This window comes from Sciurus vulgaris, assembly GCF_902686455.1.
Source record: "Sciurus vulgaris genome assembly, chromosome: 2".
NCBI classification, from domain to species: domain Eukaryota; kingdom Metazoa; phylum Chordata; class Mammalia; order Rodentia; family Sciuridae; genus Sciurus; species Sciurus vulgaris.
Window position 1 is genome coordinate 33,173,604 of NC_136462.1, and position 13,259 is coordinate 33,186,862.

The 13,259-nt window shown below is 39.0% G+C and overlaps 1 pseudogene across 1 annotated transcript; it reads right to left on the reverse strand.

Annotated features, from left to right (window-relative positions):
- Window positions 1–8,862: 8,862 nt before the first annotated feature.
- LOC306653277 (large ribosomal subunit protein uL30-like) lies at window positions 8,863–10,480 on the reverse strand (annotated as a pseudogene). Its single transcript has one exon. The product of its transcript is annotated as a large ribosomal subunit protein uL30-like (transcript).
- Window positions 10,481–13,259: the final 2,779 nt, after the last annotated feature.

The following is a 13,259-nucleotide window of genomic DNA, read 5'->3' on the forward strand; positions in this document are numbered from 1 at the left end:
TGGAGAATTCCCTTTGACATTATCTTGTAGGAGGGTCATGTGATGATAAATTTCCTCCTTGTTTTTCTGAAAAAGTCTTTTATCTTTCCTGTATTTCTGAAGACTATATTTTCTGGACACAGTATTATTTGTTGGCATTTTTTTTTTCCTTTTATCACTGAATATATCATCCCTTTCCCTACTGACTCACAAGGTTTCTGTGAAGATATATCTTAACAGGCACATTGGGCATCTTTTACATCTTATTTCCTTCTTTTTATTTTGAGACTTTGAGAAGCCTCTCTGTCTTGAAGCTTAGAGAGTTTGATTATGATATGTCTTAGGTTTGTCACATTGGATTGCATCTGTTTAGTGACGACTTTTCTGTACCTGAATATTTAAATCTTTCTTTTTGTTTTATTTAATGTGGAAAATAAGTGTACTTTATTTTTTATTATTATTTTTTGATTAATCGTACACACATGGGTTATAGCTTTTCATTTCTCTGGTTGTACAGAAAGTAGAGTCACCTGTTCTTGATGTTTTGAAAGCTTTCTATATTACTTCCTTGAATACTTTCTGCCATTTTGTCACTTTTAAAGTCTCTCTTGAACCCAAAATGATCCTTATGTTTATCTCTGATGTGTCCTATAGATTCCATCAGTTTTGCTTCTTTTTATTCTCTTTTCTAGTCTAACTATGTATTTTCAACCTGTCTGCAGAATCACTGGTTCTTTCTTCTGCTTGATCAATTCTGCCACTGAGGCTCTCCATTGCATTCTTCTTTTTGTTTACTTACTCTTCAGCTCCAGGATTTCTGTTTAATTTAAAAAATTTCAATCTTTTTATTAAATTTGTCTTATAAATTTCTGAATTGTTTTTTATGTATTCTTTTGGAGTTAGCTGAGTTTCCTCAAGCTGCTACTTATATTCTTGGCATCAAAGCACACAATACCATATCATTAGCGTCAGTCACTGGCACCTAGTTTTTTCCATTTGTTGAGATCTTGGTTCTCTCTTTGCTCTAAATTCTTACGTATACACATCTTTGTCTTCAAGAATTAAGTATTTATCCCATTCTTTGTTGGATAGCTTTGTTTATCTTTCCAGGATTCATCTGTCTGAGGTCCTGTGTAGGTTAACTGTTGAGCATTAGATGACACCCTAATTCCAAGATTGCTGTGGGGTTATACTGATTCTCTGTGGTGTTGTATTCAACCCGGGTGGACCTGAGAGGATCACAAATGGGTACCTAGACCATTCGTGGGAAAGCCTCTTAGTGATTTTTGCCAGCATCTGTGGAACATGCAACCTGTTTCTTACTGTTGCTGTTCAGCCTGATTTGGCCTCTTCTCTGACCAAAATATAGAACAAGAGTGCTCTACACTGAGTGTTGTTAGCCCCACCAGTACTCTGTCTCTAGCTGATTATAGGAGTTTTTTTTTTTTATTGTAAACAAATGGGATACATGTTGTTTCTCTGTTTGTACATGGAGTAAAGGCATACCATTTGTGTAATCATAAATTTACATAGAGTAATGTTGTTTGATTCATTCTGTTATTGATAGGAGTTTTAACCCTGTGAACATTCCTGATGCTTCCTATGGACTGAAAAAGGAATTTTTTTGACAAAGTAATATAGGATGGTAGGTATTACTGCAGCCTACCTCAATCTCAGTTTTTCCAGTTTAGACACTGTGAGTACAAAGGGGCTTCTCTTCATGGTTCTGTTGAGCTTTGAGAAGGTAGATAATGGTTAGAAAGATCCATTTTTCTTACTATCTACTTACAGTGTGTCAGTGCCCTGCAACCCAAGGAATCATCATAGCCTCAGGTTTGAGATCTGGGATTTCCAGATGATAACTGGGCCATTAGTAATTGTAATTGGTTGCCTGTCGGGAAAAGTGAAGCCAGATAAATTCTATCTACTATTTTGGTGATAAAGTTGTCCTATTATTTTTTAACTCTTGTTCATCTGCTGTAAGTTTTTGCTTTGTGGTTACCATGCGGCTTACATCAAACATCTTATGACAAGCTATTTTAACTGTTAAAACTTTAAGTTAGATTGCATACAAAATGCTAGTTTTACCCTCCTGTTTTATATTTTTATATCATAATTTATTAATTTTTGTATTATTTATCCTTTAACAAATTTTTGTAGCTTTTAATTATTGTAATTTTTTTCTCTTTTAACCTATATACTAACGATATATTTTATACATTAACATAGTAATATTGGAGCATTCTAAATTTGACTATATACTTAATTTTGCCAGCAGTTTTATAGTTTAATGTGTTTTCATGTTACTAATTAGCATCGTTTTCTTTTAAATTGATGAATTTCCTTTAGCATTGCTTGTAAAGCAGTGCTAGTGATGGTGCACTCCCTCATTTATTTTTCTGGGGAATTCTTTCTGCATGCTTTATTACTGAAGGATAGCTTTTCTACAGGGTTTTTTATTTTTCAATAATACTTTGAATATATCATTCCATGTTTTCTTAGGCTGAATTGTTTCTGCTGAGAAATGTGTCTTATTGGAGTTGTGTTATATTTTATATGTCTTTCTTTCCTTGCTGATTTGAGAATCCTGTGTCCTTAATTTTTGACATTTTTATTATGTCTTGGTGTAGTCTGGTTTTGGATTGTACTGAATTGAGGGCTCTGTACCTTCTAACTGAATATTTTTATTATTTATGAAGTCTATTCCATTTTCTTTCTTTGTTGTCTGAAACATCCATTGTGTATATTGGTTCCCTTGATCTTTTTTAATTTTTAAATTCATTTTAACTTTTGTTTCTTTGAGCAATTTTAACTTATCTTTGAGCTTGACAATTCTACTTGATTGTGTCTCTGTTGAAGCTTTCTATAGCATTTTTAAAAAAATCATTGTGTTCTATAACTCTAAAAATTCATGGTTTCTTTGTTAAGTTTCTAATTTTATTCATATATTATTTTCTTGTCTTTCATTTAGTTGTTCTAGTTTCATGTAGTGAACTGAACTTCTTTGAGATGATTCATTTTAATTATTTGTTGGGAAGTTTGTAAACCTTCATTTCTTATAGTTAATCACTGGAGTATTATTTTGTTCCTTTGGTTGTATCATGTTTCCTGAGTGTTCATGATCCTTTTATTTATTTTTTTCTCACCAATACATTGAGAGCAGGTACTGTTTTATTAACTGACCAGATTACAAAAAAATATGATGGTTGATACATTAGGTCATCCTTCTAATAAGTCCTGTAATCTAGTCTTCCCTGTTGCCAGTATCTCCACCTTCTACAAAATGGGTGTCTTTTTTTTTTTTTTTCTTCATTCCACCTCTTGGAGAAGATAATTTGAAGGGCCAGTGGAAGTTATTTGCTTCTTTTTTTTCATATTTCTTTCTTTTTTTTATTGTAAACAAATGGGATACATGTTGTTTCTCTGTTTGTACATGGAGTAAAGGTGTACCATTTGTGTAATCATAAATTTACATAGGGTAATGTTGTTTGATTCATTCTGTTATTTTTTTCCCTTCCCCCCACCCCTCCCACCCCTCTTTTCCCTCTATACAGTCCTTCCTTCCTCCATTCTTGCCCCCCTCCCTAACCCTAACTCTAACCCTGACACTAACCCCTCCCACCCCCCATTATGTGTTATCATCCACTTATTAGCAATATTATTTGTCCTTTGGTTTTTTTTAGATTGGCTTATCTCACTTAGCATGATATTCTCCAATTTCATCCCTTTGCCTGCAAATGCCATAATTTTATCATTCTTTATGGCTGAGTAATATTCCATTGTATATATATACCACAGTTTCTTTATCCATTCATCAATTGAAGGGCATCTAGGTTGGTTCCACAATCTGGCTATTGTGATTTAAGCAACTATGAAAACTGATGTGGCTGTATCTCTGTAGTATGCTGATTTTAAGTCTTTTGGGTATAGGCCAAGGAGGGGGATAGCTGGGTCAAATGGTGGGTCCATTCCAAGTTTTCTAAGGAACCTCCACACTGCTTTCCAGAGTGGCTGCACTAATTTGCAACCCCACCAGCAGTGTATGAGTGTACCTTTCTCCCCACATCCTCGCCAACACCTGTTGTTGCTCATATGCTTGATAATCGCCATTCTAATTGGGGTGAGGTGGAATCTTAGGGTGGTTTTGATTTGCATTTCTCTTATTACTAGAGATGTTGAACATTTTTCCATGTTTGTTGATTGCTTGTAAATCATCTTCTGTGAAGTGCCTGTTCATTTCCTTAGCCCATTTGTTGATTGAATTATTTGCATTCTTGGTGTAGTTTTTTGAGTTCTTTATAGATTCTGGAGATTAGTGCTCTATCTGAAGTATGATTGGCAAAGATTTTCCCCCACTCTGTAGGCTCTTTCGTCGCATTGCTGATAGTTTCCTTTACTGAGAGAAAGCTTTTTAGTTTGAATCTATCCCAGTTGTTGATTCTTGCTTTTATTTCTTGTGCTATGGGAGTCCTGTTGAGGAAGTCTGGTCCTACGCCAACATGTTGAAGATCTGAACCTACTTTTTCTTCTATAAGATGCAGGGTCTCTGGTCTGAATCCGAGATCCTTAATCCATTTAGAGTTTAGTTTCGTGCATGGTGAGAGATATGGGTTTAGTTTCATTCTGTTGCACATGGATTCCCAATTTTCCCAGCACCATTTGTTGAAGAGGCTATCTTTTCTCCATTGCATATTTTTGGCCCCTTTGTCTAGTATGAGAAAATTGTATTTATTTGGGTTTGCGTCCGTGTCCTCTATTCTGCACCATTGATCTACCTTTCTATTTTGGTACCAATACCATGCCGTCTTTGTTACTATTGCTTTGTAGTAGAGTTGAATATCTGGTATTGTGATACCTCCTGCTTCACTCTTTCTGCTAAGGATTGCTTTAGCTATTCTCGGTTTCTTATTCTTCCAGATGAATTTCATGATTGCTTGTTCTATTTCTGTTAGGTACGTCATTGAGATTTTAATTGGAATTGCATTGAATTTGTATAGCACTTTAGGTAGTATGGCCATTTTGACAATATTAATTCTTCCTATCCAAGAACATCGGAGATCTTTCCATCTTCTAAGGTTTTCTTTAATTTCTTTCTTTAGTGTTCTGTAGTTCTCATTGTAGAGGTCTTTCACCTCTTTTGTGAGATTGATTCCCAAGTATTTTATTTTTTTCGAACCTATTGTGAATGGGGTAGTTTTCCTAATTATTCTTTCCAAAGATTCATCACTTATGTATAAAAATGCATTAGATTTATGTGCATTGATCTTATATCCTGCTACTTTACTGAATTCACTTATGAGTTCTAAAAGCTTTCTGGTGGAATTTCCTGGTTCCTTTAAGTATATAATCATAATATCAGCAAATAGGGATAGTTTGAGTTCTTCTTTTCCTATTCGTATCCCTTTATTTTCTTTGTTCTGTCTAATTGCTCTGGCTAGAGTTTCAAGGACGATATTGAATAGAAGTGGTGAAAGAGGGCATCCCTGCCTTGTTCCAGTTTTTAGGGGGAATGCTTTCAGTTTTTCACCATTTAGAATGTTATTAGCCATGGGCTTAGCATAGATGGCCTTTACAATGTTAAGGAATGTTCCCACTATCCCTATTTTTTCTAGTGTTTTGAGCATGAAGGGGTGCTGTATTTTATCAAATGCTTTTTCTGCATCTATTCAAATAATCACGTGATTCTTGACTTTAAGTCTACTGATATGGTGAATTACATTTATTGATTTCCTGATGTTGAACCAACCTTGCATCCCTGGGATGAAACCCATTTGATCATGGTGCTCTATCTTTTTAATATGTTTTTGTATGTGATTTGCTAGAATTTTGTTGAGAATTTTTGCGTCGATGTTCATTAAGGATATTGGTCTGAAATTTTCTTTCCTCGATGTGTCTCTGCCTGGTTTAGGTATCAGGGTGATATTGACTTCATAGAATGAGTTTGGGAGGGTTCCCTCCTCTTCTATTTTATGGATACTTTGAGAAGTATTGGAATGAGCTCTTCTTCAAAGGTTTTGTAGAACTCGGCTGAGAACCCATCTGGTCCTGGACTTTTCTTTGTTGGTAGACTTTTGATGACTTCTTCTATTTCAGTACTTGAAATTGGTCTATTTAAATTGTGTATGTCCTCCTCGTTCAGTTTAGGCAATTCATATGTCTCTAGAAACCTGTTGATGTCTTCGAAATTTTCTATTTTGTTGGAGTATAGATTTTCAAAATAGCTTCTAATTATGTTTTGTATTTCAACCTGTCTGTTGTGATATTACCTTGTTCATTCCGAATTTTAGAGATTTGGGTTTTCTCTCATCTTCTCTTTGTTAGTGTGGCTAATGGTTTATCAATTTTGTTAATTTTTCGAAGAACCAACTATTTATTTTGTCAATTTTTTGTATTGTTTCTTTTGTTTCAATTTCGTTGATATCAGCTCTGAGTTTAACTATTTCCTGTCTTCTACTACTTTTGGTGTTGGTCTGTTCTTCTTTTTCTAGGGCTTTGAGCTGTAGTGTTGGGTCGTTTATTTGTTGAGTTTTACTTCTTTTATTGAATGCGCTCCATGAAATAAATTTTCCTCTAAGTACAGCTTTCATAGTGTCCCGAAGATTTTGATATGATGTTTCTTTGTTCTCATTTACCTCTAAGAATTTTTTAATTTCCTTCCTAATATCTTCTGTTATCCGTTCATCATATAATAGCATATTGTTTAATCTCCAGGTGTTGGAGTAATTTCTGTTTTTTTACTCTCATTTATTTCTAACTTCAATCCATTATGATCTGATAGAATACAAGATAGTGTCTCTATCTTCTTGTATTTGCTAACATTAGCTTTGTGGCATAATATATGGTCTATTTTAGAGAAGGATCCATGTGCTGCTGAGAAGAAAGTGTATTCCCTCTTTGTTGGATGGTATATTCTATATAAGTCAGTTAAGTCTAAATTATTGATTGTGTTATTGAGATCTATGGTTTCTATGTTCAATTTTTGTTTGGAAGATCTGTCCATTGGTGAGAGAGGCATGTTAAAATCACCTAGTATTATTGTGTTATGGTCTATTTGGTTTCTGAAATTGAGAAGGATTTGTTTGACATACATGGATGAGCCACTGTTTGGGGCATAGATGTTTATGATTGTTATGTCTTGCTGATTTATGCTTCCTTTAAGCAGTATGAAATGTCCTTCTCTATCCCTTCTGACTAACTTTGGCTTGAAGTCCACATTATCTGAAATGAGGATGGATACTCCAGCTTTTTTGCTGAGTCCATGTGCATGGTATGTTTTTCCCCATCCTTTCACCTCTAGTCTGTGGGTATCTATTTCTATGAGGTGAGTCTCTTGCAGGCAACATATTGTTGGATCTTTCTTTTTAATCCAATCTGCCAGTCTATGTCTTTTGATTGATATATTCAGGCCATTAACATTCAAGGTTATTATTGAGATATGATTAGTATTCCCAGTCATTTGGTTCATTTTTAAAATTTTATTTATTTATTTATTTATTTATTTATTTTTGACATGACTTGGTTCCTCCTTTATTTGACAATTCCTTTAGGATAATTCCTCCCTTTGCTGATTTGCCTCTTTGTTTTTCATCTCTTCTTCATGGAATATTTTGCTGAGAATGTTCTGTAATGCTGGCTTTCTTTTTGTAAATTCTTTTAGCTTTTGTTTATCATGGAAGCATTTTATTTCATCGTCAAATTTGAAGGTAAGTTTTGCTGGGTATAAGATTCTTGGTTGGCATCCATTTTCTTTCAGGGCTTGAAAAATGTTGTTCCAGGCCCTTCTAGCTTTTAGGGTCTGGATTGAAAAATCTGCTGATATCTGTATTGGTTTCCCCCTGAATGTAATTTGGTTCTTTTCTCTCACAGCCTTTAAAATTCTGTCTTTATTTTGTATGTTCGGTATTTTCATTATAATATGCCTTGGTGTGGGTCTGTTGTAATTTTGTGTATTTGGAGTCCTATAAGCCTCTTGAACTTGATTTTCCATTTCATTCTTCAGATTTGGGAAATTTTCTGATATTATTTCATTGAATAGATTGTTCATTCCTTTGGTTTGTTTCTATAGGCCTTCCTCAATCCCAATAATTCTTAAATTTGGCCTTTTCTTGATATCCAATAATTCTTGTAGATTCTGTTCATCATTTCTTACCATATTCTCTGTTCGTTCAACTTTGTTTTCAAGATTAAATATTTTGTCTTCAATGTCTGAGGTTCTGTCTTCCAGGTGTTCTATCCTACTGGATATGCTTTCTATGGAGTTCTTAATTTGGTTTATTGTTTCCTTCATGTCAAGGATTTCTGTTTGTTTTTTTTTCAATATCTCTAACTCTTTATTGAAATGATCTTTTGCTTCCTGTATTTGCTCTTTTAATTGTCGATTGGTGCGATCATTCAATGTCTGCATTTGCTCTTTCATCTCATCATTCAATGCCTGCATTTGCTCTTTCATCTCATCGTTTGCTTCCCTGATCATTTTAATTATGTACATTCTGAACTCCCTTTCTGTCATTTCTTCTGCCATGCTGTCATTGGATTTTATTGAGGTAACATCTAGATTTGTTTGGGGCATTTTCTTTCCTTGTTTTCTCATATTGTTCAGGTATCAGTGGACTGCTGAGATATTGCAGATTTCCTCTATTGACTTACAGTATCCTTGAAGATTTCTAGTATTTCCCCTCTTAGCCTTCAGTAGGCTGAAGTCTTGGAGGAAGTTGATAGTGCGGTGCTCCACAAGGAAGTTGCCTCTCCAGGGGTGGTGGCCTTCAGGTGGGGTATATTCCCTGCTAGTGGGCAGAGGTGCCACCACTTGTTGACCAATGGTCATTCAAAGGGGAACTAGGCTGCAGGCTGAGGCAAGGCCTGTTTGGGCCTGTATTTCTGATTTTACCATCCTTGTGGGAAAACCTCACCCAGCAGGGAAGACTCACCTGGTGGGAAGGTCTCGCTGGTCAGTTCTCCTCCTAGAGGTTCCCCTCAATCCACAACTACCGCCTGGGCTGGGTTGCCTTCCTCTGCAACATTCTCAGGGGCCCGGACCTACCTCCTGGATCTGGGAGACTCACCCTTCACAGACGAGTCTCCTTAGGCTGCCTCTCCTCAGAGAATCTGCCCGCAGTCCTGGAACCTTCGCTCCGCTCCTAAGCGTGTCTCTGTGGGGCTCTTCCACCAAGAAGCCTCCTAGGTCCTGGGACCCTGCTCTGCACCTAATTGCCTGGCTCTGTGGCCCCTTCTCTGAGCAGCCACCTGGAGCCCCATACAGTCACTCCAAGTCCCAGCGACCCACCACACACCTCTTCCTCTGGTCAGCCGCCAGGTGTTTGGTGCGGTCGCTAGGAGGCCAAGGAACTCACTGCGCACCTCCTCCTCCCGCCAACCGCCCATAGCCCTGGGCAGTTACTCCGAGTCCAAGTGACCTGCTGCTCTTCTCCTCCTCCTCCGGGCCGCCCCCCGGGTGTTCAGGAGCAGTCACTCCGAGTCCAAGCAACCCACCGCGCTCCTCCTCCAGGCAGCCCCCCGGTGTTCAGGAGCGGTCGCTCTGAGTCCAAACAGCTCTCCATGCAGCTCCTCCTCTGGGCAGCTGCCCAGAGCCCCAGTGGTTGCTCTGAGTCCCAGCGCTGTGCTGAGTGGCGTCCTCTACGATGCTCCCAGTTGTCCGAGTTCACTGCTCCACCGGGGGGAGGGATGTCTCGCCGGGCAGCTCTACTTCACAAAGTTCCCTGCGTTCCGGGACTACTGCCCCATCTGGGATGCCTCCCCAACGGGAGAGACTCACCCGGCGGCTCTGAGTTGGTCCCAAGTCTCTCAATATCTCCTCTTTTGAATCCTCAGTCCTGGAGCAACATGAAATGCAGCCACCCTCTAGTCTGCCATCTTGAAACCCCCAGTTATTTGCTTCTTTGAAGCATTTTCCAACAGTGTAGATCTCATGAATCAGATCCTCTATGCAGACGATGCCATATTTACCAAGAGATCATGCAACGAAAGCGTTATCTGTCAAGGCAATTTGTTTCTTACTGATTTTGCCATAGCCACACGTGTAGATTAGTTCATTCACTGACTTCAGGTTTGGGTACCCCCATACAATATATGGTTCCACGATCCTCAGCATGTTAATTGAAGCCTTGTTGAGCTTAATGAAGGTGCCATTGAAGATATGGCGAAGGCCAAGAAGTTGTAACACCTTACGAACCTTTGGGCTCACACCATTGATACCCCTGATCCTGATGACAAATGCCAGTTTGGGTTCTGCAGGTACATAGAAGTTGCCAGCTTTTCTTGCCATCCTAGCCATTCAAATCTCCATACTGTACATCTGCCTGTGTTCCTTGTGGTAATGCTTGGTTTTTTCATAGATAAGCTTCCTCCTTGCCTTTTGAAGCATCTTTTGGGCAAACTTCTTCCTCAGGCACTTTATCTTCAGCTCTGCATAATTCCTTCACTTTTTCTTAAGGGTTTCTGTCATAGCAGGAACCTTCTTTTTCTTCTCTTTGGCAGTCTCCATGGTTCCAACCAGAAAAAGAGGCAGTTCATGATTCTTCTGGTCAGATGTTGCTATCTGCACATTTGAAGTAAGGACTTGTTTAAGTCTTTGCAGACTGGGTTTGGTTGGGAAAGTCTTTTATCATTTAGCCTGTTCAGAGATTCTGAGCAGTTTTTTTTTTTTTTTTTTTTGTTTTTTGTTTTTGGTATGGTCCATTGGTTGGCTTGCTGCTTAGTTCTCAGGCCTACTGGCCAGGTCAACAGGTCTAGGGATCATTGACCTTGATCCAATCCACTGGGGACAGTTCTTGAACTCAGGTTAGCAGGGATGGGTTTGGATATTGGGTCCACTACTAGGATGTGCCTAGAGTCTATATTCACGTGAGACAGCCTGAAGCCTGATTTCACAGGGGCTAACCTGGCATTTTATGGGTCTTAAGGCTGAGCACAGAGGCTGGTCAGGCACTGGGGTGGATCTGATGCTTGTTTTTATGTGGGTAAACTTAGAGTCTGAATCTATAGGAAACAGCATGGTGTTGGGGTGGGCCCTAAAGCCTGGATCTGCAGAGGTGGTTCTGGAAACTTAGCCTGTGTGGATGGCCTGGTGCCAAAACCCTCTAGGGTCTCTGGACCCTGGGGCTATGGGGACCAGCCTAGAGACCTGGTGCTTTCAGATAAAGAACTAAAAGGGATGACCTGGAACCTGAAGCTGTGTGGGCTATCCTGGAGCCTAAAGCCATAGGGTCTGGCTTGGCTCTGGGGTGGGCCTCGAGGCTGGATCCATGTGGATGTGCTTGGTTGTATCCTGGGGTTACCAGGGCCAGCCTGGAGGCTAGTTCAACAATGGCAGTCCTGGACCCTGGGTCTGTGGTAAGTATGCCTGTGATGGAGTCTATTAGCATGGGCCTTGACTCTGAGTCTGCTGTAACAGGCCTGGGAACTAGTTATTCTGGAGCATGGGACTATGGTGGTCTGCCTGACACTGGAAAGGCCTGGAGATGTATCTGGAGGGTCTGGCTTAAAAGCTTATCTGCAGATGATGACTAGCACTGGGGTGGGGCTGGAGATGGCTTAGAATATGAGGCTACAGGGGCTTGCCCAGTTTTGGAACAGACCTGAAGCCTGGGTCATGTGGGTTGGCCTTGTTTTCATTCAGTCTGGAGTCTGAGGTGGGCTTGGAGCCTGAGTCTGAGGTCTTGGTCTGGATCTGGGGGTCTGTAGTTGCCAACTTAGAGTATAGGTTTGTAGGGACCAGCTTGGAGCTGGGATGAACCTCAGGGCCAGGCCTGTGGATGTAGTTTATGAAGTGTGAGGCAAAGGGGGCTGCCTGACAATGGATTTTACTGGAGTGGGCCTAGCATTGGGATCTGACCCAGTCTGGTACTTGCCTCCCTCTCTTTCACCACTTGGAGGGTTTTCGGCTGTCAGCCTGGGGCTAGAAAGAGGTGATGTAATAATGTGAAAATGCTCCTCATACGCTCTTCTCTGTGTCTTCTTATTCTGTGCTATGCATATGTCTGTAGTCTCTCACCTTGTTTCCTTGTCTCCTGGATAGTTGTTCAAACTTACGTTTCTTAAAGGGATAGGCATTGGAAAATCATATTCCACCATCTTGCTGATATCACTCTCAGGTTTGTTTTTGATATTAATTCTTTTTTTAAAACTCTTTCCCACCTTTTGTTTCAGTTATGTTTGTAGAGCAATTTTATTATGTCAATTTTAAAGTCGATTATCACCAGTATCTGTATTTATCTCAGAGTCAGCATCTGTTCATTGTTCATTCTCATTTAAGTTGAGGCTTTCCTGATTCTTTGTATAAAGTGTATTTTCCATTACATTCTGAATATTTTGGGTGTTATTAAACACCCAGATTTAATAACTAGGTGTTATTAAATTTTTCTTTTTATCAGTAATCCTCCGATGTTGCACTAGTAGGATAAGTGTATGTCCTGATTTGTCACCTAATGTTTGTTGATATGCCAGGGGTTTGAGCCATCTCATATATCTGCTGTTTAGATATGAAAGTTCAGACTCTCCTCTAGGTCTTTGATACCTAGCTGGGAGGTTCAAAGATGACTCATCAAAGCTGCCCTAATGCCCTCTTCTGACACCGCAATGAGGACCTCATTGCTACATGTCAGGGATGAAAATCTCAGGGCTCTGTTCTGCTTTCTTTGACACTAGTCCGATTTGGGGGAGCAGAGAGGCACCTTTTTAAACTGGGTGAATTTGGAAGTCTAACTCACATATCTTTGCTTATGAAGGTGCGTGTGGAGATACAAGTTTTCCTTCGATATTTGGCTGGAGAAGGTGGTTGTTTTCTAAATTTTCTGTCTTGCAAGACTGCTTCTTTTGGGGTTCTTTGGCAGGAGTAAGTAAACTTTGCTTAGGGATTTTTGGTATGCGTTGGCAATTGTTACAGGCTTCTCCTGACTGCAATAAGGTTAAAAGAAAATCCAGAGAAATCACCAGTGTTAATGCTTAGCACCCAAGGTACATAGCTTGTCTGCATCCTTTTCCCACCTTTCAGACCCTTCTCATGTTTAAGTTACAATATCTTTATCTGTACCTAGCAGGACTAATAGAAGTATGTCTACCTTGTCTGGAACCAGAAGTCCTTTTTAAAATTAATGTTAAAAGTAAAAAAAAAAAAAAAAAAATTGAAAAACCAAATTACTCCTTTCTAAAGCTAGAGAGATCAAATCAAACATCTTTTGGAAGCTTTCATTGCTTCCAAAACCACAGTTCAGTTAGGCTAAGGTACACATTTCACTAAAAATTTCAAAAAAGTAAATGAACAT